Source organism: Cebus imitator, unplaced genomic scaffold, assembly GCF_001604975.1.
Source record: "Cebus imitator isolate Cc_AM_T3 unplaced genomic scaffold, Cebus_imitator-1.0 Scaffold133, whole genome shotgun sequence".
Taxonomy (NCBI): Eukaryota; Metazoa; Chordata; class Mammalia; order Primates; family Cebidae; genus Cebus; species Cebus imitator.
Window position 1 is genome coordinate 2,246,879 of NW_016107448.1, and position 24,633 is coordinate 2,271,511.

The 24,633-nt window shown below is 34.3% G+C and overlaps 1 protein-coding gene across 29 annotated transcripts in view; it reads right to left on the bottom strand.

Annotated features, from left to right (window-relative positions):
* The window catches only part of ADGRL3 (adhesion G protein-coupled receptor L3), a 559,234-nt gene that overhangs the window by 347,396 nt on the left and 187,205 nt on the right, over positions 1 to 24,633 (bottom strand). The window lies entirely within an intron of this gene.

Sequence of the window (24,633 nt, forward strand, 5' to 3'; positions counted from 1 at the left end):
TAGGAGATGAGGGTAGTGATATCTTATTATTTTGTCTTATAAACTTACTTGATCATGTAGCCATTTTTCCCCCATCAAATACATTGGCTGATATTCCATAGAACCTACTTTGAGATAGGCTGCCTTACAGAATTCCATAAAGCTAAGGTGCTTCTGTTTCTTTAAACTCCAACTTTTTGTGGCATTAGGTTATTTGCTAGATTCTGCATTAGCTGAACTTTGACACACCTTCTCTATATACATCTCCATTTGTCTTCCTTCTCCAGCCCTCTAGATGTGCCAACTTTTTGTTCTCTACCTTTTCTTCTTTAGTCATTTTTAGACGTTCCTACTGCTCTCAAAAATTCAATTGCACCTCACACAAATGATTATCATGTATTAGTTCATTTCTGAGTGACAGTATTGCGGTATCATTCTGTGTAATCACTCTGAAGGAGTCCAAACTTTAGGTTTCTACTTACAAGTTGGGTCAGCCAAGCAAGTGACTACTTTCCTCAGTAACTCTAAGAGGAAATAAAATGTTCAGCAAGGTTTAAGAACTAAATTAACTCTTCAGGTAAAATGCCTCAAACGTTTACTATTAGCTATTGCTAATCTTTTCTACCCCAACCTCCTTCTTGATCTCCAAGCTGTGATCACTGTTGAGCACTGTATTTCACCAGCACCTCAAACTTAATATGTTTAAGATTTATTTTTAATCCTCAAACGACTGAATCCTACAAGTAAACATTTATTGATTTTAATTTTGGAAATTATAGTATCACTACTGTACAATCACCATGGCTAAAACTCAGTTATTGACTTTCCACTGCACTCAAGAATTTGCTAGTTTCTGTCCAATTTTCTCTACTACCTCACTGCAATCTCATCTGTTCTGTTACGACCATTGGCACCTTAGCTCAGTTGTAATTATTTGGCATTCACAGCATGGCATTCATCTGCTAATTCAGTTACCTATCTATTCTTTCCTGAATCCATGGTACCCTGAAGACAACTGCTATATTATTCTCTAAATTTATTTTGCTAGTGCTTTTGTCTTCTTTTAAACTGACATGTAAGGAAAGTTCTGTTCTCTCTTCAATCAAAACTTGCTATTTTATTTTCTACTATTCTCTAGTGTAAAATCTATTTGGATTTCCTAGTTGAATTAAATTTCTTTTTTTCATATTTTACATTGTGACACAGCAATACACCTAGTATTACAGTCCTTAAAGTAGTTATTTATACTTTCCTGTAGACTATGAGTACACTGAATATGGAAAGAACGTGTTATTTACATTTATATTCTCTTCATCACTTTGTATAGTGTTTTGGAAATAATACAGTATTTGTTGAATTTGTTAAATATATTTGTATACATTTTATGGATTGACTTGTACAACCTCTTTGTCCCTCGTTATTCTTTCCTCAAGTAATGGTTTTCTGCATCCTTAGAACAACTGATCTAGCCCACATGACATACATATGCCTTCTCTCTCTCTCCATCTCTGTGTGTGTGTGTGTATTTATATATATATATACACACACACACATATACATCTATATCTACATCTTATCTATATCTATATCCTTGTTATTTTATCACAGATCTGAATTTTTCTACCAGGCTCTAACTTCTTGTAAGCATACGTTATCCACAGTACTTTTTTCCAAGTTAAGCAATTTTCAATTAGTTTCCAAATGAATGTGAAATAGCGTATTTTGTTTAAAAATTTAATACATTCTTCCATCTCAAAAATAATAAATAAAAAAATAAAATAAAATTTAAGACATTTAGCATTATCTCTTCCTATACACTTGCATGATTGCATATAATTAATTATAGGATGTCTAGAATTAATTATTATGTTTTTAAGAATTGGCCAGGGTTGGTGGCTCATGCCTGTAATCTCAGCACTATGGAAGGCTGAGGCAGGCGGATCATGAGGTCAAGAGAATGAGACCATCCAGGCCAAAATGGTGAAACCCCATCTCTACTAAAAATGCAAAAATTAGCTGGGTGTGGTGGTGCACACCTGTAGTCCCAGCTACTCGGGAGGCTGAGGCAGGAGAATCGCTCGAATCTGGGAGGTGGAGGTTGCAGTGAGCCGTGATCGCACCACTGCACTCGGGCCTGGCAACACAGTCAGACTCTACACCAAAAAAACCAAAACAAAAACAAAAACAAAACTGATTGAACATGTGGTTAAGAGATAAGACCAAAAATGTCCAACATATAATGTTAGAAATAAAAATCTTAATGGATCTTATTATCCTTCTATATCCCCGATTTCACATTCTACCAAGAATCTTTTTTTTTTTCATTAAACTCAAAACTGTCGTTAAGCCATTCAACAAACTTCAGCACAATACATAATCCTTCATCTGGCCTACAAGGCCCTGTAGGATATGAGCCATATGTCTTTCTCTGTAACTTCACTTTATCTTATCTTGTTTTATGCTATATTCAGTGCCTAGCACAGTGCTGGGCATAGAGTAGCCAATTAATATACAATTACTGAAAAATAAAATATTAAATATTATAATTGTTGAGAAATATTATTTTTTTAAAAATTTCACATCCTTTTGGAATGCATCTGATATTCAGCTTAATCTCCCTTCCCTCAGCTTTCCACCATTTAAAAATTCTTGTTACGTCATACCAGGGTGGACTCTTAAAATCACTTTTGGAGAATTCAGTTTTCTCCTCTGCCTCATTTTTCCAGCTGCGAACCTGAAAGCAGCTATTTGTGGCTGCCTGTCTACAGCTCGGGGATGCTGCAAACACTAATAACAAGATCATGTTTTAAAGTGCTCAAGACTTCTTTGAATGAAAGATGTTACCAAGTACAAAGTATTATTACCATTTCTGATAGGATTACATTCTGAACGGGAAAGTATAAATGGAAGTCCCTAGAGGAAGAAGCACACTAATGGTTTAAGTGAGATGCTAAAGCCTCAAGATAAACTAATTTAAGTCAAAACCCTACAGTTAAAAAGAAAGTAATTTTAACTGGATTAAATAATGCCACCCATCGAGTAAGAATAGTCTTCCATTTACATAATTTTAAGTGGATTTTCGGGAAGTCTATGTAATACAAAATTATCTCAGTTTATAAGCCGTGGCTGGAATCAAAGTTTGCAACACACCATGACTGAATGGAGACTCACACAGTAAAATGATTCTCTGTAATACCTAATCACATATTTCAAAGATAAACTCACCAACTACTAAAACTTTTATCAATAATTTATTTCACGTATAATTACTGGAATTTAAAAAACCATATTTGAGAATATCACAAGAACTTGAATAAGTGTAACCTCTTTTCTCCTTTGGCCTAGCTTTCCACCCAATGCATAGCACAGCACTGGAGCCAGCTCAATGAATATTTTTTTTTAATGAACCAGTAATGTTCACAATCATTAATACTATATAACTTCAAATAGGCAAGTACGTTTTGGTATTGGTGAGGCAAAGGAAGAGTCAGAATCTCCACAGAGAACGAGTTATATTCTCTTCTATTGCTCCCAATTCCTAATGGTAGGAAGGCTGTTGAACAGTACTTCCTGATTTTAAACATTTTTCCATAGCTTAAGAGTTAATGGTATGAAGCAAGATGATCTGCTATAACCTAATGATCACTCTTGGGCTTCAAGTAACAGAATTTTTTCTGGTTAAATGATAAATATAAAGAGCAATATACCCTACGCATAACTAAAGTATGATACAATTATTATGCCACCTCCTGGAAGATTCAGAACAGACAGGAATCCAGATGATTGTTTTTTGAAAACACCTCTGCCACTTACACCTCCTGCACGGGGTCCTCTGCTGTTGGTTACGTTGAACTTTTTGATGTTTTTACCTAGTTTTATCAGAGTTCAAATAATAGCAAATGTTTGATTCGAAGCTTTCTTGAAGCCTATTTTAGTATCCTTCTCCTTCACCAGGAATATTACTTCTTCTTTAAAATTCTGGATAATATTTCTTTTCTTTTCTTTTTTTCTTTTCTTTTCTTTTTTTTTTGAGATGGAGTTTCACTTTTGTCACCCAGGCTGGAGTGCAATGGCGCAATCTTGGCTCACTGCAACCTCTGCCTCCCAGGTGCAAGCATTTCTTTCGCCTCAGCCTCCCGAGTAGCTGGGATTACAGGCACCTGCTACTATGCCTTGCTAATTTTTGTATTTTGGTAGAGATGGGGTTTTGTTGGCCAGGCTGGTATCAAACTCCTGACCCCAGGTGATCCACCTGCTTTGGCCTTCCAAAGTGTTGGGATTACAGGCGTGAGCCACCTTGACCAGCCCAATTCTCGATTTTTTTGTTTAAATAGTTCTCTCTCCTACTATAGCACCTTATATGTTATATTTTTGGATTTTACCCATCAATTATTTTAATAGACATTTGTACATTTGTATTATTTCATCTGTTTGGTGATAAACTTTTTAAGGATATTGAGGTTATCTTTGTATTTAATCTTCAATTGATTATTTAATCAATACTACTAAATACTATATTAGCTAGTATGTTATATAAGGAGGTATGAACATAGATAGGAAAGATACAGTTCCTGACCACATAGAACTTAGGGAATGTGGCTGGGCATCATGGCTCATGCTTGTAATCTCAGCACTTTGGGAAGCTGAGGAGGGCAGATCACTTGAGGCCAGGAGTTTGACACTTGCCTTGCCCAACATGGTGAAACATCATCTTTAATAAAAATACAAAAAATCAGCCAAGCATGGTGGTGGGCGCCTGTAATCCCAGCTACTCAGGAGGCTGAGGCAGGATAACTGCTTTAACCTGGGAGGCAGAGGTTGCAGTGAGGTGAGATTGCACCACTGTACTCTAGCCTGGGAGAGAGTGTGAGACTATATCTCAGAAAAGAAAAAAAAAAAAGGAAAAAAAAAACTAAAAAAGAAAAAAAAAAAAAAAGGAACTTGGGGAATATATCACCTATCATACACATAGAAGGCATTCGGTAAATACTTATACAATGAAAATTTTAAAAAATGATTTTTGTGGTAGGTAGAATTTTGAAATGTATTTTCTGTGGAATTAAAATATAAGCTACTTGAACTTCAAGTACACTAAATAGTTAAATTAATAAATCATGACTTACTCTTATAGTATTGGTAAAGAAAAGAAATAAGTAGATAATTAAATTCACAGTTAATCTACTACTGTCTTATAAAAGTAAAATTACCATAAAGATTAAATATCATCTTCAGGTAACTTACCAGTCCTGGACAGGAAAAACCCTGTCCTAGAAAGTACACTACTTTCTGCAACAGGATATTCCCAATGACTTTGGGAATTAAAGTCATATGCAGATTCAGAAATGACAAATTTGATCAAGAAATTCTGCCCTCGGAATGGCTGAAAGCTAGGCCTCTAGCATCAAATAGTCAAGCTGTGAATACACAGGAAAAATTCTTGAAGAAAATTAAAAGTGCTACTCCAGTGCACACATGAATGATAAGAAAGCAAAGCAGCCTTATTGCTGAAATAAAGTTTCAGCAGTTTGGATAAAAGATCAAATGAGCCATAATATTACCTTAAGCCAAAGCCTAATCCAGAGCAAAGACTTAACTCTCTTCATTTCTGTGAAGGCTGAGAGAGGTGAGGAAGCTGCAGAGGAAAAGTTAGAAGCTAGCAGAAATTGGTTTCTGAAGTTTAAGTTAAGAAGCCATCTCCATAACATAAAACACAAGATGAAGCAGCAGATGCTGATGCAGAGGCTGCAGCAATTTATTCAGAGATCTAAGATAATCAATGAAGGACAATTAAACAACATATTACTATGCTACGCTACACTAAACAACCGATGATCAATGTAGACAGAACAGCCTTCTGTTGGAAGAAGATGCTATCTAGTACTTTTCTAGCTAAAGAGGAGAAGACAAGGTCTGGCTGTAAAATTTCAAAGGACAAGCTAAGTCTCTTAGTAGGGCCAAGGTAGCTGGTGAATTTAAGTGGAACCCAATGCCCATTAACTATTATTGAAATCCTAGGGCAATTCGGAATCATGGTACACTATTCTGCCTGTACTTTATAAATGAAATAACAAAATCTGGAAGATAGCACATCTGTTTACAGCATGGTCTACTGAAAATTTCATTCCCACCGTTGAGACCTGCTACCCAGAAAAAGAGATTACTTTCAAAATACTACTACTCATCGACAATGTACCTAGTCATCTTAAATCTCTGATGATAATGTACAAGGACATTAATGTTTTCATGCCTGCTAACACAATATTCATTCTACAGCCCATGTAAATTACCAAAGAGTAATTTCAATGTTTAAGTTTTACTATTTTAAAAAATACATTTTTATAAAGCTAGAGATGCCATAAATAGTGATTTTTTTCTGATGTGAACAAAGTAAATTAAACACTTTCTGGGAAGGACTCACCATTCTAGATGCTGTTACAAACATTTGTGATTCACGGGAGAGTAAAATATCAACATTAACAGGAGTTTAGAAGTTGGTTCCAACCCTTGAGGATCAATTTGAGGGGTTCAAGATTTCAGTGGGGGAAATAACTGAATATATGGTACAAATAGCAAGAAAAGTAATAGAATTAGAAGTGGAGCTTGAAGGTATGACTGAATTGCTGCAATCTTGTGTTAAAAGTGAATAATGAGGAATTGCTACTTAAAAATGAACAAACAAAGTAGATCGTTGAGATGGAATCTAATCCTGGTAAAGATGCTATGAAAATTGCTGAAATGAAAACAAAATATTTAGGATATTATATAAACGAAGTTGATAAAGCAGTGGAAGGGTCTGAGAGGATTGACTTCAATTTTTATATTTATTCTGTGGGTCAAATGCTAGAAAGAAATGTTTTGTGAAAGGGAGAGTCTATCCATGTGACAAACTTTGTTGTTATTTTAAGAAATTATCACAGCTATTCCAATCCTCAGCAATTACCACCCTGATCAGTCAGCAGCCCACAGCATCCAGGCAAGATCCTCCACCAGCAAGAAGATTAGGATAAGCTGAAGGCTCAGATGGTGGTTAGCACATTTTACCAATAAAATATTCCTAAATTAAGATACATACATTCTTTTTATAGATATATTGCACACTTAATAGACTATAGCATAATGTAAACATAACTTTCATGTGCACTGGGAAAACAACAGATAAAATCTTTATTGCAATATTTCCTTTATTCTGGCATTCTGGAACTGAACCCACAATACCTCTAAAGTATGCCTATATTTAAAAGGACTAGGGACAGGAGCATGTAATCCTAATACTTTGAAGGGCTGAGGCAGGAGGATCACTTGAGGCCAGGAGTTTGAGACCAGCCTGGGCAACAAAGCAAGACCCTGTCTCTAAAAAAATAATAACGAAATGACAGAATTTTAAAATAGTATAGGATAGAAAAATAGCATGATTATAAAATGGGTGCCTGAGTTGCAGATAAAATATAGAAGACACACTGTTTTGAAGTCATTATTACCATCTTTTGAGAATTACATACTGCATATATATGTATTTTATTGTTGTTCAATATTTGTAGAAGTAGAATTCTGTCACCAAAAGCCAGTTAGCAAATGAATATCATACTTAAGACCCAAAGGCATAATTCATACTTTTAACATTAGGAAATCTAGAAGTTATTAACTGCTCTGACAAAGAATTTGGACTTCTCACTGCTCTCATAAGTGGAATCAAAGTATATCTGTTTCATGTCAATGTAGATAGTCTTTATCAAATTTCACAAGATGCTATTTAATACCAAGCTGAAGAAAGCTGACACTGCCAGTCCTTTCTTGCCAAATATTGGAAAATTTAATTAAATAGACATTTGACTTCAAGAAGGCAATGTTGAAAACTAAATAAACTTTATCCTTTTAACCTTATTGACTGACCAAAGTAACACAAAACATCAATACCTCACCCACAATGAGAACTCATATTGGATGAACTTTGTCTCTGTCAAGGATGTGACTGCTAATGGAGGTGATGGAGCGAGCCTTAAAATCAAATTACTCTGATGTGACAGCTTAATCTCAGACTTAACATAATCTTTATTCCACCACTTTAAAACTTCTTGGTGATTTAATAAAACTGATTTTAGGGATCTAACATTATAAGCTTTAGACTCACCCATTAGAATTCTGGCATGCTGTATCTTTGGTGTGTCTATCACGTTAAAAAAAATAGAGCTATCCATTCCTCTGAAGCTTTAGAAAGGTGAACATGACAGTTTAATTTAGTTACTTTACATAGAAAACAACATAAATACTTGTCATAATAGTATTTATTTAGAAAACTAAATACTTGTAACTTGAATTAAAGCATAAAAGAACAGCATAAAACAAAATGTCATACTTTCTATTATTATCCAATTATTACTTTTCACAAAATGGAGATCATTAAGCATTACAAAGTGAAGAATAAAAAAAATGGTTCTTTAAGTAGTTTTATTCATAAGTTTTGGCATTGGCATTTTCCTGCAAGTTCTACTTTCACACAGAGAAGCATTATAACAAATCAAAGTATGCAATTGTTTAGGGACATGAGGAGCTGCTAAAAAGGAAACTGACTGGAGCATGCTAATTTTCAGGGTAAGAGCTCACATTTTTCCATGACTGGTCAAGAACACCTAAAGGTACCCACTAGATGTTTGTTAAAGGAGTAGAATCATGGAACTTTTCAAAGTAAAACAAAAATTGTAATAGGTTGAACTGGGGAATAGGTATTCAAAAATTTAAAGAAGTATTAATACTATCTTTAACAGAGGGAGAGAGAGGCCAGGCACGGTGGCTCATGACTGTAATCCAAGCACTGTGGGAAATTCAACAGGCAGATCACTTGAGGCCAGGAGTTTGAGACCAGCCTGGCTAACATGGTGAAACCCCATCTCTACTACAAATACAAAAATTAGTACAGCATGAGGGTGGGCGCCTGTAAATCCAACTACTTGGGAGGCTGAGGCAGGAGAACTGCTTGATCCTGGGAGGTGGAAGTTGCAGTGAGCTGGTATTAGGTCATTGCATTCCAACCTGAGCGACAAAGCAAGACACTATCTCAAAAAAAGTAAAATAAAATAAAATAAAATACATAAGAAAAAGAAAAAAGTAGGAAGAGAGAGAAAGAGACTAAATGGTAACTAATGGACAATTAGAAGGCAGGCAGAATTAACCAGTACATACTCTGATTCTGGGTTCTTTATATGGGGTTTGAGAAATAAAGGGGAATGAAAGGAAGTTCAGAGAAGAGGGTAGAAAAGAATTGATGACTTGGACAAGCTACTTAATTCATATTCTAAGTTCCTTAGGTTTAAAATAAAAATCATATCACCTAATTAAACAGATTACCATGAGAATAAGATAATATCGTTTTTAGTGCTGGCACAGGGTACTTGTTCAGTGAATAGCATTTACTATTAGGAAGAAGCTCTTAATTTTCCCTAGCAATTTATCTTCCTTTTCTTATTATGACAAAGAGGAGAAAATCAAGTAGGAGAGTCACAATCTATTTTTATTAAACACCCCAGAATATTCTTTCTCAATCGTTTCCTGGGCCATCATCTTCTAAGTCACTCTAGCTTCCACTCCAATCAGAAAATGAGCTGCTAAATGTTTAATGATCAATTTGCATCAAAAAGTTACCTAGCAACCATAACTAATATAAAATTAGATCAGAGTTTCTATAAAAGTCTACAGTCTACTAAAAGGATCTGAAGATAGATGAACACTAATCAATGTCATAATTTTAACTCTTAAAAGCACATCCAGGTAGAATATCTTAAGAGCTTAAATCAGAAGAATACAGTAATTTTTACAGCTTGATATTCAGAACTTTATGGTTTAGTTTGTCCAAAAATAGGCTGAATATCCATATTAGATAGACTTTTTTAAAGTCATTATAGCAAACTTTTATCAAGCACTACTTGTGTGCTGGAAACTGTTTTAATTCTGTTACATGCATTACTTATTCAAACAGTCAAAGTGACCATGAGGTAAGGGTTTGCATTGAAGAAATAAACCATTTTTCAAAAGCATCAGTTTTACTTGGATATTTGTAGTAAACGATGAGACTCTTTATCTCCAACATCCATAAAGAAGGAAAAAAGGTCCTATTTTCCACAAGTTAGGTTAAAAAAAAAAAAAAAAAAAAAAGGCCAACATAGCCTTCATAGATTGGTCCCTATCAGCCCTGGATCTTCAACACCAGTGATAAATGGGATTTTTAGTAAACAGCTCTTAATATTGTTCAAGCTACTAAGGACAAAAATATTTCAACATTTTAGAAACTATCATCTGAAACCTAAGCAGCAGCGACTATCAAGGTTTGATCAAGTAATATCATTCATCATAAATTCTTGAATTGTGTGTTAGAAGCAGTGCTAATCACAAATGTAGACCATATTGATAAGTGAATTAAGATATATGGAATCCTAAAGACACAGGGTAACATATGTTTCTCACTTTACACTTAAACCATTCATTCTTAGAAAGAGAAATATAAGCCATCTGTTGCAGAGGAGTCATTCATAATTAATGAAACTCAAACTTCGTATTTGAACCCATTTTATATGAGGATTAGTGAGTACCTAATAAAGTAGAAAGAGGAGTTCTTAGAGCTTTTTCTTGATAACATCTCCAGTAATATTCTTTGCTAAGGAGGCAAGTTTCTTGAAGTTAGCTTGATGTGTCTGAATGAGTAGCTCTTGTTAAGCGATACAGCAGGATAAGACCAAATACTGCCATTAAAAGTTTCTCTTAGGCTCTGATACAAGTAGCCAGCTGCCAATTCTGCTGGTCCTTGAGCAATCAGAATGAAGCCAAGAGGGAAAAAAAAAGGAAACCTTGTAGAAATAAATACATTTTCTCTCCAGCAAAAGTGAATATGATCTCTCCTCTGATCCTTTCCTGTTATCTTGTTAAATGTAACATCAAAAGTATTCTCAATGAGGTAAGTTGAATAGAGGAGACAGCAAATAAAGTCAAGGAAAACCATAGTAGGAAAACTGTTATGGCCTACCTTTTGAGAAATTCATTCTTTCCTTCTCTCCATAATTCCATTAGTTTTCTTTAGATAGTTTTTTAACTTTAAATTAAAAAAAAAAAAAAAAAAAGGAGGTGGGGGTTCTTGCTCTGTCTCTCAAGCTGGAGTGCAGTGGCATGACCATGGCTCACTGCAGCCTCAACCTCCTGGGCTCAAGCAATCTTCCTACCTCAGCCTCCCCGGTAGTTGGGACTACACGTACGCACCACCACACGTGGCTAATTTTTTGTTTTTTGTAGAGACAGGGTCTTGCTACGTTGCCCAGGATGGTCTCGAACTCCTGGGCTCAAACCATCCTCCCACCTTAGCCTTCCAAAGAGACAGTATTATAGATATGAGCTACTTTGCCTGGACAACTTCAGACAACTTTTGATATCTACGAAGTTTCTGTTACCAAGCATTGAACACATTTCAAACTTCTTTAAAAACTAAGCCCAGAAAAGATTTACCGAAGAAATTCAAACGCATATTTGAAGGCATCCAAAAAGCAAACGGTTGGTATGTAGTGATTTACTGTGTGGTGAACATAAAAGCACATTTTACACCCATCTTCTCTGAAAAAAAAAAAAGTTCATTTACTGGCTTTCTTCAGGTGAAATTGAAACAAATTTATAAGAAAGACTATGAAATTTGAGAACCAACCATATGCATAGAAAAACTGTTCTTTTATAATACTGAGAAAGTTGTTTTTTTGATATGTCAATATGCCTCCAAGTGTCTTATTATAGATCATATTGAAAACAATCAAAACCAAACAATCAATAAGTCACATCAGGTTTTCTCTGGAAGAATATGATTTAAAATGAGAAACCGAATAGAATGCAAATTTCAATTAAAGAGAATGTATTTTAATCTTTTATATTTTTGAGAGTAAGCCTTAACCACTCATTCCATCAGTAGAGTATAGAAAAATTACTTTGGAAATTTAAAGAAACAAAGTAGCATGATGGACAGAGAAGTCAAAAGGCAATTAAGAGCCAATGAGTTCTAATTGTATAATCATGGACTATTTCACTTATTCTAAGTCTTAAGTTCTTCACCTATAAAAATAATTAAACGATGGTTTAGATTGTTTTATAACTAAAATCCATTGTTACTATCTAGAGACAGTATGTCAGGACACATATAATCAGGTTCAGCCAATATTCGTTGAATGAAATAAAAGAATATGGCCCAAGGATCACCTGGAAACATTTGAGGACACTGGCAACTCCTTAAGAGGATGAGGTTTGTTATGTATGGGGAGAACTAAGCCTGGTTGGAAGTTAACTAGTGACAAAAGGTAACACCAGTGGAAGGAAAGCAAGAAAATAAAAGACATATGATTCATGAAATTGTCAGTACCAGCATGTCAAGTACAAAAGGGCTGAAGAACAGGAAATTTCAGTGACAAAATAACCCAGTGAGCTGAGTGTAGATTCAGAAATTCTGCCTGATGCTACAGTGAGCCGTTATTGATGCCACTGCACTCCAGCCTGGGCCACAGAGTGAGATCCTGCCTTCAAAAAACAAAAGTAAAGAAATAACTAAACAAAAAAATTAGTCTGATGTATTTTAGCTATCACCTGGGGTTAAAGAAAGCAACCCAGTAAAAAAGAACTGGTTTAAGAGCTAAATCATATGACAGATACCTTTGTAATTAGCTCTGTGTGGTTCAGAGTGGGACCTAAAATCCAGCAGTGGTTTGAAATAAAAAATGAAGAATTAAGACAAAGGTCTTGTCTGAGAAATTACACAAATAGTCAAGGGAAGTAGAGAATACTTTAACTCTAAGATGCCTGGTGCTCCCCAAATCCTGGAATAAATTAGGGGGATTACATAATTCCAAGCCCCAGTGCCCGATAGCACTGATTATCAGAAGACATTACAAATGAGTGGGATACAATAGGTATATTAATTAGAATGGCTACGATATACTGAGCATTTCTAATGTGGCCATCACTGTACAAAGCTTTTTGATGATATTTCATTTTAATTTTTCATGGAAACTATGTCAATTGATTACCATTTCCATTTTTTAAGTGAAGGGATTCACTCAGAGTAGTAAAGTCACTTCACTAGAACATAGCTAGCAACTGGCAAAGCCAGAACACAAACTCAACGCTGATTCTAAAGCTCTTACTCTTAACTACTAAGTTACATTCTCTAGCGCTTGAAATTGATAAGGTAAAGACAGGGAAAATGTGGCCAGACCTAAAACAGAAGTAAATTATAATTAGGCTAGGTCTTTGCCATAGAGACATAATAAGAAACAGCCACTTCTTTTTTCTCCAAATCACGTATTATTCTATTCTGTATTTCTTTCTTTTAGCCAAAGTAGAAAAACAATGAGCCCTAGAAAGAAGAAAACATATATTTGTGATATACAGTATAAAGAACTAAATGGTATAGAGTTCCTTTCCCAGCCTTTGAGCCTATCTGGATATAATTACTGGGATGATAATAGAATGATGAGAAAATATATGTTTCTGGAAGTTAGGAACCAGTCATATTTGTATCATGGGGGGATTGGGAATTTGGATTTCATACAATGTTTTCAACATAATTAAGTGTTCATAAAATGTTGGTAAAATTTAATTAATACACACAAAGCAGACCTGTACATCAAATAAATATGCAGATAATTCAAGTTTTACAAGTCAGCTACTGTGAAAAATTTCTGCCTGTTTGAAGATATGAGAAAATATAAATAGAAAACTCACTACATTTATTCATCCCATTAATCTAACACATATATTCACAACCAACTCTTTATTTGCCCATTCATTATTTTTGTTGCCTTATATAAATAGTAGATGAGTGTAATATAGTAAAAATAAATTTTATTAAATGCTAATTTGACTTGGGTCTGCCTTGAATTTAATCTTTTCATAAATGAAATTAAAATCACTTTTATCTATAATGGTGTACTGTACATCTCACCCTTCCCTAGTCCATGACAGAGAAGGTATATATTTACATTTTTAAAATAATGCATTAGAAATGAATAATCTTATTTAGAAAGTGAAACTATTAGAGGCTAGTGGCTCCTTCCTTCATCTTCAATGTATACCGCTCCACCCTTGTTTCAATTGTCATATATCCCCTTCCCAACACTGACTCTCTTGATTTCCTCTTATAAGGACATTTGTGATTAGATTGGGACCACTCAGATAATCCAGAATAATCTCCCGTCTCAATATACTTAATTTAATCACAACTGCAAAATCTCTTTTGACATTTAAGGTGACATATTCATTCTGAAGAGTAGAATATGGATTTCTTTGGGGGAACTTTATTGAGCCTATCACATAATAAGTATTTATTTAACTTTGAGTTAAATGAAAGGGTTTGGAAAAAATTAGGCAATTAAAATTTTTATGGTATTAACAAGAATTATGATACCCTGCCATTTGATAAATTCTCCAAAATATAAACAAAAGTATTAACATATATATTCCTTTACTAATTACTAATTATAATGAGATATCTTGTTAAATTTAACCAACCAACCAAAAAAAAAAAATGAAATTCTGCCATTTGTGACAGTATGGATGAACCTGGAGGACATTATGTTAAGTGAAATAAGCCCGGCACAGAAGAATCCTTCATGATCTCATTCATATGCGGAATCTAAAAATGTTGATTTGTTAGAGGTAAGAGTAGAACAGTGACTACCAGAGGCTGTAAGATGGGGAGGAGGGAGTAATGAAGAGAGATGTGTCGACAAGTAAAATGTTACATTTGGATGAGAAGGATAAGCTTTGTCGTTCTATTGCACAGTTGTGTGACTATAGTTGACAGTAACATATTGTATATTTCAGAATAGATGAAAGAGAGTATTTTAAATGTTCTTATCATAAACAAATTAATTTCTGAAGTGCTGGATATGCTGATTTTCTGATTTGATCATTACACAATTTTTAGGTATATAGAAATACCACACTGTATCCCACAAATGTGTACAATTATGTGTCAATTTAAAACAAATATTTTTAATAAGTATCTGAATAATGAAATGCTTTCTAAACCAATTATTTAAAATTTTGAGTTTCATTAGATTGATGATTGAAGTAGAAGAAAATCAACAATGCTAATATATAGCATTTTACTCAATTTTACATTTATTTAGAACTGTTTTATCTGGAAATTTACTTCATAGATCTCACACAACATGTTTTCTACAAGATCTTTTGAGCAACAAATACTTTGCGATTAAAAACTTTACCTTTGCATGTTTTTTACTATTCATCTTATATGTGGTATATTTTTAAAACAAGATATTTTAATCACACATGTTTATACTGTTTGATTTGAATAAGTTATAAAAATTTCTTTAAATTTAACTTAAGTGCATAAGTTCTATATTTTACTATTCTGAATAAAGCTAAATGAGCACGGTTGAGCTAATCCCTTCAGTATTTTATTTATGTCTATAATAGAGTTTTGCTTCCTTAACCAAATATTTCCCTAACTCTGTCAATCCAATTAATTTTTTAATGCTCTCAATTTATCTTGATTCCTTACTAATTAGTATCGGAGTGTATATTTACATATTGTTAATCTAATATAAGCCTATATGAAGCTTATCTAGATGTTGACAGCATCTGTTGTGTGTTTTATTTTATGTAAGTATACCTTCATATTACTGTAGTATAATGCAATACTTTCTAAAATATATATTAGAAGGAGAAGGTCAGTTTACTCAGTTTTTTTCTATGAACATACTTTGATTCTCAACAGATCCTGGAAACTTGAAAAAAACTGCTTTTCATTATCAGTAGTGGTGACAGTGCTAATTGCTGGTTAGTAGCTCTCCAAGCCTGTCGACCTCATCTAACTGGACTTTGCCACAGCGTCTTTTTACCACGTATGAGAGCAGGCCAACCTCTTCCCTACATCAGTCCTTGGGGCTGTTCTCTCTGCCTTGAAATTTCTTTCCAAGACTCTTAGCTTATCTCATTCTTATTCTTCATATCTCAAATATCCTCTTCAGAGATGCCTTTCATCACACCCTCTGCAAATCAGCCCCTTCATTGTTCTTTATCACAGAATAATATTTCTCTTTTATCATGAACTTTAATTATTTATATGTATTGGTTAATGTGCTCATTATTTGCCTTACCAGTGAGACTGACACCTTCACTGGCATTTAGCACACTTATTGGACCACAGTAGGCAGCAATAAACCTCTTTGATAGAATTATTGTTGCTGCAAGAACTTATTACTAGCTTTTGAGAATTAAAAGAAAACAATGGACCAGGTACAGTGGCTCATGTCTGTCATCCCAAAACTTTGGGAGGCTGAGGTCGTTTGAGACCAACCTGGGCACCATAGTGAGACACCTGTTTCTACTAAAAATTTAAAAGTTACCCAGGTGTGGTGGTACACACCTGTTGTCCCAGCTACTTGGGAGGGAGGCTGAGGGGGAAAATCACTTGAGTCCAGGAGGTAGAGGTTTCAGTGAGCTGTGATTGTGCCACTGTACTCCAGCCTGTGTGACAGGGTGAGATCCTGTTTCAAAAAAAAAAAAAAAAAAAAAGGCTAACAATTTAGAGTGCTTTTACATCTATTAGAATGAAACTCTAGAGGAACAGTTGCAAATTTAAATACCTTTCAGAAGCAAGGAAACATCTGAAATTATTCAGGTGAACTTTTAGAATACAGTACAATGAATTACTGAAAAATACAACAAACAGAAAAGAAAGAACCCACTCAAAGTGGGCAGAACCAAATCAGTGCTAGTCTGTCGCTGCACAAAGGAACACAAGGTCTGTGTTGCTCCACACTTTATGTTAAATCTGACTTTTAGGTGTTTTAGGTCTAGGGAATCCCATGGCAGGCTGAATCTGGCCCACCACCACTGCCCTGCAGTCTTTGCTCTAAAGTCTTTATGGGGATCTGACCCTTCCTGGTCACACATAAGCTTAGCTATTTACCAGCCCATTTTTCTTCCTTCATAACAATACTCCACTGCTGGATTTCACGAAGTCTTTATATCCCAGCCTAAATTATTTCAGGAATTGATTAGAGGAAACACAAGAGTCTCGATGAGACTGTCTAGGAGTTCTTTCTCTCTAGATCACTGGCTCTCACTTTTTCAGAGGCCTGGTTTTTCACCTTTTTTCCCCTTTGTTTCTGGAACTAACACTTTGTATTTGCCCAATAAAAACCTCTGTTTTATTTAACTTAAACTAGCCAAAGTTGGTTTTCTCAGATTTTCAAGCAAACATTTCTTAATAATATATTAACTAATGACATTCAGGCATGAATCACTACCTTCTCTATGTTGTACATTGCAATTGGTGCTAGATTCCAGAGGAATCACGGCAGAAAGAGAAGTATAAGATTTCTGCCTTGCCCATCTATGGGTTTATTTTCTGTCCCTCTTGCATTTAGTTTTTCATGCAAATATCAAACGGTTTTGGTTTTACATTCTCCACATAATTTATTAGCTATCTTGTCCTCTCTGCTAAAATGATTGCCCTTCTTCTCTCACAAAAGTCTATTTCATACTTTAAGATTCAGCTAGAACAGGGTGTGGTGGCTTATTCTTGTAGTCCCAGCACTTTGGGAGGCAAAGGTGGAAGAATCCCTAGAGCCTAGAAGTTCGAGACCAACCTGGTCAAAATGAGAGCAGCAGGAGGCAGCTAAACGCCTAGGCAGGTAGGGGTGGGTCCCCAGTAAAACCCTACCTCCAAGACGAAGGCATTTTAAGCCTGAAAGCCAAGCTACTAGTTAAAGCCTTGGACTGGATTGAGAACTTGACTTTCTGTTTAGCATGCTTTCCTCTGATAACCACCCTTCACCTATTTTACATATACCTACCCTTTCCTGATTGATTTTCTACACTGTCATGCCCACCTTTGAGTGGTGTCTTCGCTTTAACCTTTTTTGCTCACTCAGAAACCAATCAGCACATTTTCCCCATTCTTAGTTCATAAAAGATCCCAGACCCAGCCACATGGGGGACCTTCCCATCTTCAGGTACAGGAACCACCCCTGTATCCCCTCATTGCTGAGAGTTTTCTCTTTGCTTCATAAATTTTACTCCACTTAGTCTCCAGTATATACATGTGCCTAATTCTTCCTGGTTGTGAGATAAAAACTTGAACTAGCTAAGCTAAAGAGCAGAAAGATTGCAACAACAGGAAAAATGCCACTTCTGCAAAAAATACAAAAATTAGTTGGGTGTGGTGGCATGTGCCTATAGCTACTCCAAAGGCTGAGGATGGAAGATCGCTTGAGCCAGGGAGGTCCAGCGGGCTGCAATGAGCTGTGAATGTGCCACGGCACCTCAGCCTGTGTGACAGAGCAAGGCCATGTCTAAAAAAAAAAAAAAAAAAAAAAAGCTCTCTAAGGGTCACCTTCTCTAGGACAGTGTCTGTGAAGACATCTATTCCCACCACCACCATCCTAGCCAAATGTCAGCCACTTTGGATCAGTGTGTCTTCTCTGTATGTTTCTAATGTGAAACACTTAATTGCTTAAGCTAACATTGTAAATTTAGGGACTCTAAGCCCCACTTGACAGAACTTCCTTGAGGGAGGACAGAATCTTTATCTTAGTTTTTGTCTCCTAATATTTTATTATAGTGCCTCAAATGCAATAGGTATTCAATAGATGTTGAGTGAAAGGAAGAAAAAAGAAAGCAGTCTCACAAGCAAGTAATATAATCTAGTTAAGAACAATTTCCATGCACATATGAAGCAGTTCAACAAAGGTAGGAGGGAGTTTATGATTAGAACTCCTAAGAAAGTATACTTGCTGGGCACAGTGCCTCATGCCTGTAATCCCAGCACATTGGGATGCCTAGGAGTGAGGACTGCTTGAGGGAGGAAGATTGTGTCAAGACCAGCCTGGGCAACATAGTGAGAATCTGGGTCTACAAAATTATTTTTTTTTTTTAAAGAAAGAAAGTAACTCCAGTTATGCTTCTTGTTTTCCAAACAGGATGATGATAGCAATGTTTATGAATATGTAATATTTTTGGCATATAAGCATATAAGCAGAATTTAAATTAATTATTAATTAATCATTGGTTCATTTCCCAGAGCTTTATGAATCATCAGTTTTGTAAAAGATACTGTGAAGGAGAGAGGAATTATTTGGAGGGAAGAAACTGTAGAAAGGGAGAGGATTGGCAGAGAAGAAAAGAACATTTTGTTGCTCTTGTTATAAATATAATTCTAAAAAGAATTATATAGCTGATATAGAGAGAGTAATATTTAAACAAGGGACAATGCTTGCTATATTATACAAAGGCATATATAATAATAATATGAGAAAAAGTTGGTTGCTGGTATCATACTTGAGGAGTGCGATCACCAACCAATTTAGAAAAACTAAAATTTATTTATGTATGTTTTTAAAAATAGATCTTTCTTTTGAATTAATAAGGTCTTATTTGCAGACAAGAGTTTCTTGTGTTTATCATTCTGGCAATGAACACAGTGATTTTAGGGAAGCCCTTTGACTAAATTTTCTTTTTATTTCCCGTCCTTCAATACATATTTATTGAAAGTCTACTTACTGTATGTATGAATCAGAAAAAGGCACTGGAAATTAAAATATATCTTGGACATTTTTGAGATCCTTCTAAAATTAAAAATATCAGTTAATTTCAGCACGAGCTAAAAAATATGTAACTATTTATTTACATAACAGGAACTAAATGTGTACAAATTTAAATATGCACTCATTGGGACATTAGTTGCAAAAATATATTTAATTGTAATTAAATATTTAGATTATTTTAAATGCTAAACGTGTAATACATTTTTCTTTTAGTAAAAAAGATGAAAGTTACATAATTATTTATAAATATCAATTTTCCAATTATGCTTATCTTTCATGCCTGCTCCTAAAGATAATCATACACACAACTATTCAAATGGCTAACTGACTAGTGAGAAAGTCTTAAGTGCTATAACAAGGTTGTTTTAATCAAACACACATTTCTAGTTCATCTTCAAATTGCATACAATTTCCTAAGAAAATTCACCATGAGAGGAGATTGCTAGAATACGTAATATATGCTTTATACTTCTGAAAAAAAAGAGAAAGAATTGAATAGAAAAGCTGGATTCTGAGAGAAGACAAACACCTTTTGAGTGTAATGTGTGTGAAATTGTATGCCTCCCAAGAAAGACAATTTGTCAGCAGGATACAAAGTAAAGATGCTTTGCTCAGAAATACTCTGAGTAGGGAGTTAGTTGTTTTATTGTTTTCTCTCTAACACAAGTCATCCTTGAAACCCTGCTGAATGAAGGCAGCTCTAGATGCCACAATTTCAATCTCAAATCAGGTCAGAAGGGAAAGAGGTAGGATGAGAAGAAGAAGAAAGATGGAAGAACAAAAATGTGTCATTGGTAAATGTGAGGTTTAACCTCTTGAATATTTGGGTCATCTCCTGGGGAGAAAATATCCACTAAGGAAGAATATCAAACCTCCTAAGAAAAGGCAAAGGCTACAAAAGTCACACTGGAACTAAGGCGTGCCAGGAACAGAGAAAAGTATCGATTCATTTGTTCTAAATTTTGTCAGAAAAAGTATGTCTGTGAGCCCAACCAAGAAAATACAAAACAGATCTAAGAAGGTAAGACTTAGAAAAGATTACATATAACTTCAGTGATTCAAAAAATGAGTACAGAACACTCAAAGAAGGTGGTCCCAGTAAACAGTTCAAAAATTAGCTCTTATTTTCTTTCTCACTGGCATCGTTAAAAATCATATCATTTGATTGATTCAAGCTACGATTCCTCTAAAATTGTCACTGTTCAATTATGTACCTATTTATCCTTGTAACCCTGCTGAATGAAGGCAGCTCTAGATGCCACAATTTCAATCTCAAATCAGGTCAGAAAGGAAGGAGGTAGGGTGAGAAGAAGACAGAAGGAAGAACAAAAATGTGTCATTGGTAAATGTGAGGTTTAACCTCTTGAATGTTTAACCTCAAGGTTTAACCTCTTGACTCCTAAAATTCTGTGCAATAATTATTGCAAGTTTTCTCAGATACTTTAAACTTTACTTCTCTTACGTGATACAATGAACTTTATTGACTCTGTCTATATTACCTTTAATATGCTTCATTATTATTATGTTTTTCTATAAATTTTGTTTTTCTACGTTTTTTCCATGAAAAGTCTCACTTTAAAAATCAATACTGGCATGCAAACATACACACACAAGTATGTATAAAGAAAAAAAAATCAATAATAATGTTTCTTCCACATATCAATATTAAGAATAAAACATTCATAAATTCTAAATATATTACCATAAACACTAAAGTTTGTGGCCATAAATCCAAAATAGAAATGGATATTACTAAACTGTAAAACAAACGGAAACTAACATTGTTTGTTCAGTTGTTTAATGAGAAAATTTTCCAATATTAATATTAAATCCTAAGCCTAAAGATTCTGTCACACTAATGAAGTAGGGATCTCTTATCAAGAATCATAAAAATATCATTAAGCACACGGATTTTCTCTAATACAGGTAATTAAAAATAACTATCTTACTTAGGAGCCTCATTCTAAATTGCAAGTAGTATTTTCAGGGTACAAACTAGTTACGCCATAAAGTTTCAAAAAGTGGGAGAATAAAAATTTGCAGTGATTCCACGGCTTTAAGAAAATGAACAAAAACACCTTAAAAATAAATAGGCAAATGATTAAGAAAAAAGGTCTGCTCTCTTGAAGCACTTTCTTTTACCACATGCCATTAATGTACTGATGAAAATTATGAGTTAAAAATATTATAGGAGATTAAATATCTCATGAAAATATAAATAAAAAACAATTATGGAGACAAATACAGCTAGGTCCTTAAGAAGAGGTACTAGAAACAGGCTCAAATCTAGTCTTTGCCATTCTCTAGCTAGTCTACATTTTACATGGGACATTTCACTTAATCTACTGAGCTTCAGTTTCCTCTTCAGAAAAATGGTAATACATGTAACAGGGAGGATCTTGTGAATATTAAATAAACCATGCATGTAAACACTATCCATGAAGAAAATGGCATGTGGTTAAGTGTCAATAAACTATAACTATTTTAAATAAGTAAATCTTTTCACCATTAAAGAGTCATGATGTTATGCTTAAAAAAAGAAAAACAGCTCTGTGTTGTTATAAATCAGGATTTATTAACAGATCAGGGAAGGTCTACAAGGTGAGATCCAGGAAAAGGACCTAGCTTTATGTCAAGTAATCAGACTATATTCTAAACCCAATGATATGGTTCTATGTGTGTCCCCTCCAAATCTCATGTTGAAATATGACCTCCAGTGTTGGAAGCAGGCCACATAGGATGTCTTTGGGTCATGGGGGCAGATCCCTCATTAATGGTTTGATGCCTTCTTCATGGTAATTAGTTCATGTGAGAACCGGTTATTAAATAGAGTCTGGGAGCTCCTTGTCTTTCCATGTGATGTACCTCCTCCCTCTTCACCTTATGCCATGAGTAAAATCTCCCTGAGGCCTCAACAGGAGCTGAGTAGATGCTGGTGCTATCCTTGTACGGCCTGCAGAATCCTTAGCCAAATAAACATCTTTTCTTTCTAAATTACCCAGTCTGAGCTATTCCTTTATAGCAACGCAAAACAGACTAAACAAATACACCCATGCACTCTGATTTCTGGTTCTTTCTCCTAAACGAATCTACCTTTCAAATGAGTTACTATATTTTATTTTATGATTTATATTTTCTTTTGAATTATTTTCTTTTCAAATCATGCTAAGTTTATTAAATGAATTTCAATTCTGCATTACACTTTTAAGTAAACATACTCCAGATAGTTTAAACAGACACGAACAGGCTACAACTTATAAATTAAACCAGTGTATAAACTGGCAAGTGGGTATACCTGATGTATAATTCTTATTTAATGAAATTATCAGATAAACATTTTGATATAATATAGACATATTTCGAAGGCAGTCAGTAAACTTTCAGGATTATCAGAATTCTATAAATATAGGATATTAAGGAACCAAATTGCCCATCTCCAAATATTTATGAGAGAGAAGAAATCTGTGGTAAACCATAATCCTTTTATGCAAAAGTGTACGAGCAAGTTCTTACTTATATTAAAGTGATTTAAGTAGACGATATTTCAGAATGAGTTTGGCAGAGGATTTTGAAGTGGCTATCCTCAAAGACACTCTAAAGGAATACAGGAAATTGAAGAGACAGCTGTGAAATTCTTTAATTAAAAAAAAATTATTATAAAATCTACAATCTGAAATTTTACTTCAGCTTTCTTTAAAAGCAAGGTACACCTTATTGGATTTTTAAATAAAATGCCTTTGTAGAACAGGAGTCTTTATATTTCTCAAAGGTCTTATTATGCAACCCAAATATAATTGTCCCAATTCCAAGATGGTTTACACATTTTATTTCTTTAAAATATAACTAGTGAACAGTAACGGTGAGTAGGGGCTTTATCTTTTCATGGAAGGGCCTACAGGGATAACAGTGTAAGAAGCATATAACCTAAATGAGATATCAATAAATCCTGTACTTTGAGGTGTTTTCATAACAATGAAGATCAGCTTATAAAACTTCACGAGATAAACTTTCTCTAACCAATCATTCTATAAATGAAGCTAAATGAAATTTTCTCTCAATTGTTTTCATTATTATTTTAAATTTTCAATTCATCTCCTATTGGCAAAATTTCTATTATTGAAGTATGTATACTTCCAGCTCATGAATAATGTCCTGCTTCTTTAATAAGCATGAATGAGGCAAGCCTAGAAGTACCTTTACAAAAGTAAACTTGCTGATCCCCAGATACATTGCTTCTTATGAAACATCAAAGGAAGTTGAAACCTGGGATTTGTTTTTGATCCCAGGTGTTTTCTATCTCTGGGATGAGCTGAATATCTATTATAAGAATACATAATTTTCTGAGTTATTTTTCACTAAGAAACTCATAAATAACAAGTTAGATAAATTTTTTTGAAATGGTGATTCTTATTTTGAGTGGGAAAGTCAGAAAATGTTTCATTTTATATTTTTTGATTCTTCATTATTCCTGAAGAAAAAAATATGTTGTTGACATACACCATATCTGACAAAAACATCGCAAAGATATACTTCTTGAAACTATAAAACATATAGTCTAATGAGTACTTTAGTTCTTTTAATCTTTATATTTTCTTTCCATCTGGTCTACTCTCTCTGGATGAGAATATTTCTAATTCTCAAAATGTTGACAGCAGATGAGGTTTAGATATAATTTTTCTGTCAAATTTAAAATTTATCAGTTTCTACACATTATATATACAATTGTATTGTTCATGCTCAATTCTTATCTGCTTGGACCTGGAGGATTGGTATAACACTCCCCCAACCTTTTTCTAAATGTTTAATATTCTTGCATTAATTAAGAATAGTGTGTTAGAATAGGCACTCATATACAGAAATAATCAAAAGTAAATTCTGTAGGACAGGGTAGGCAATATCTAATTCTGATGGCGGGGAGGGTCTATGATCCTCAAAAATTAATATTAGCTCATTTTTACATTAAATTTATGTGATTTATGTTTTCATAGAGAATATTTGTTAATGCATGCAAAACACAGTTTAATTTCTTTTCTCTTTCCAAGAAAAGTACAGGAATATACAT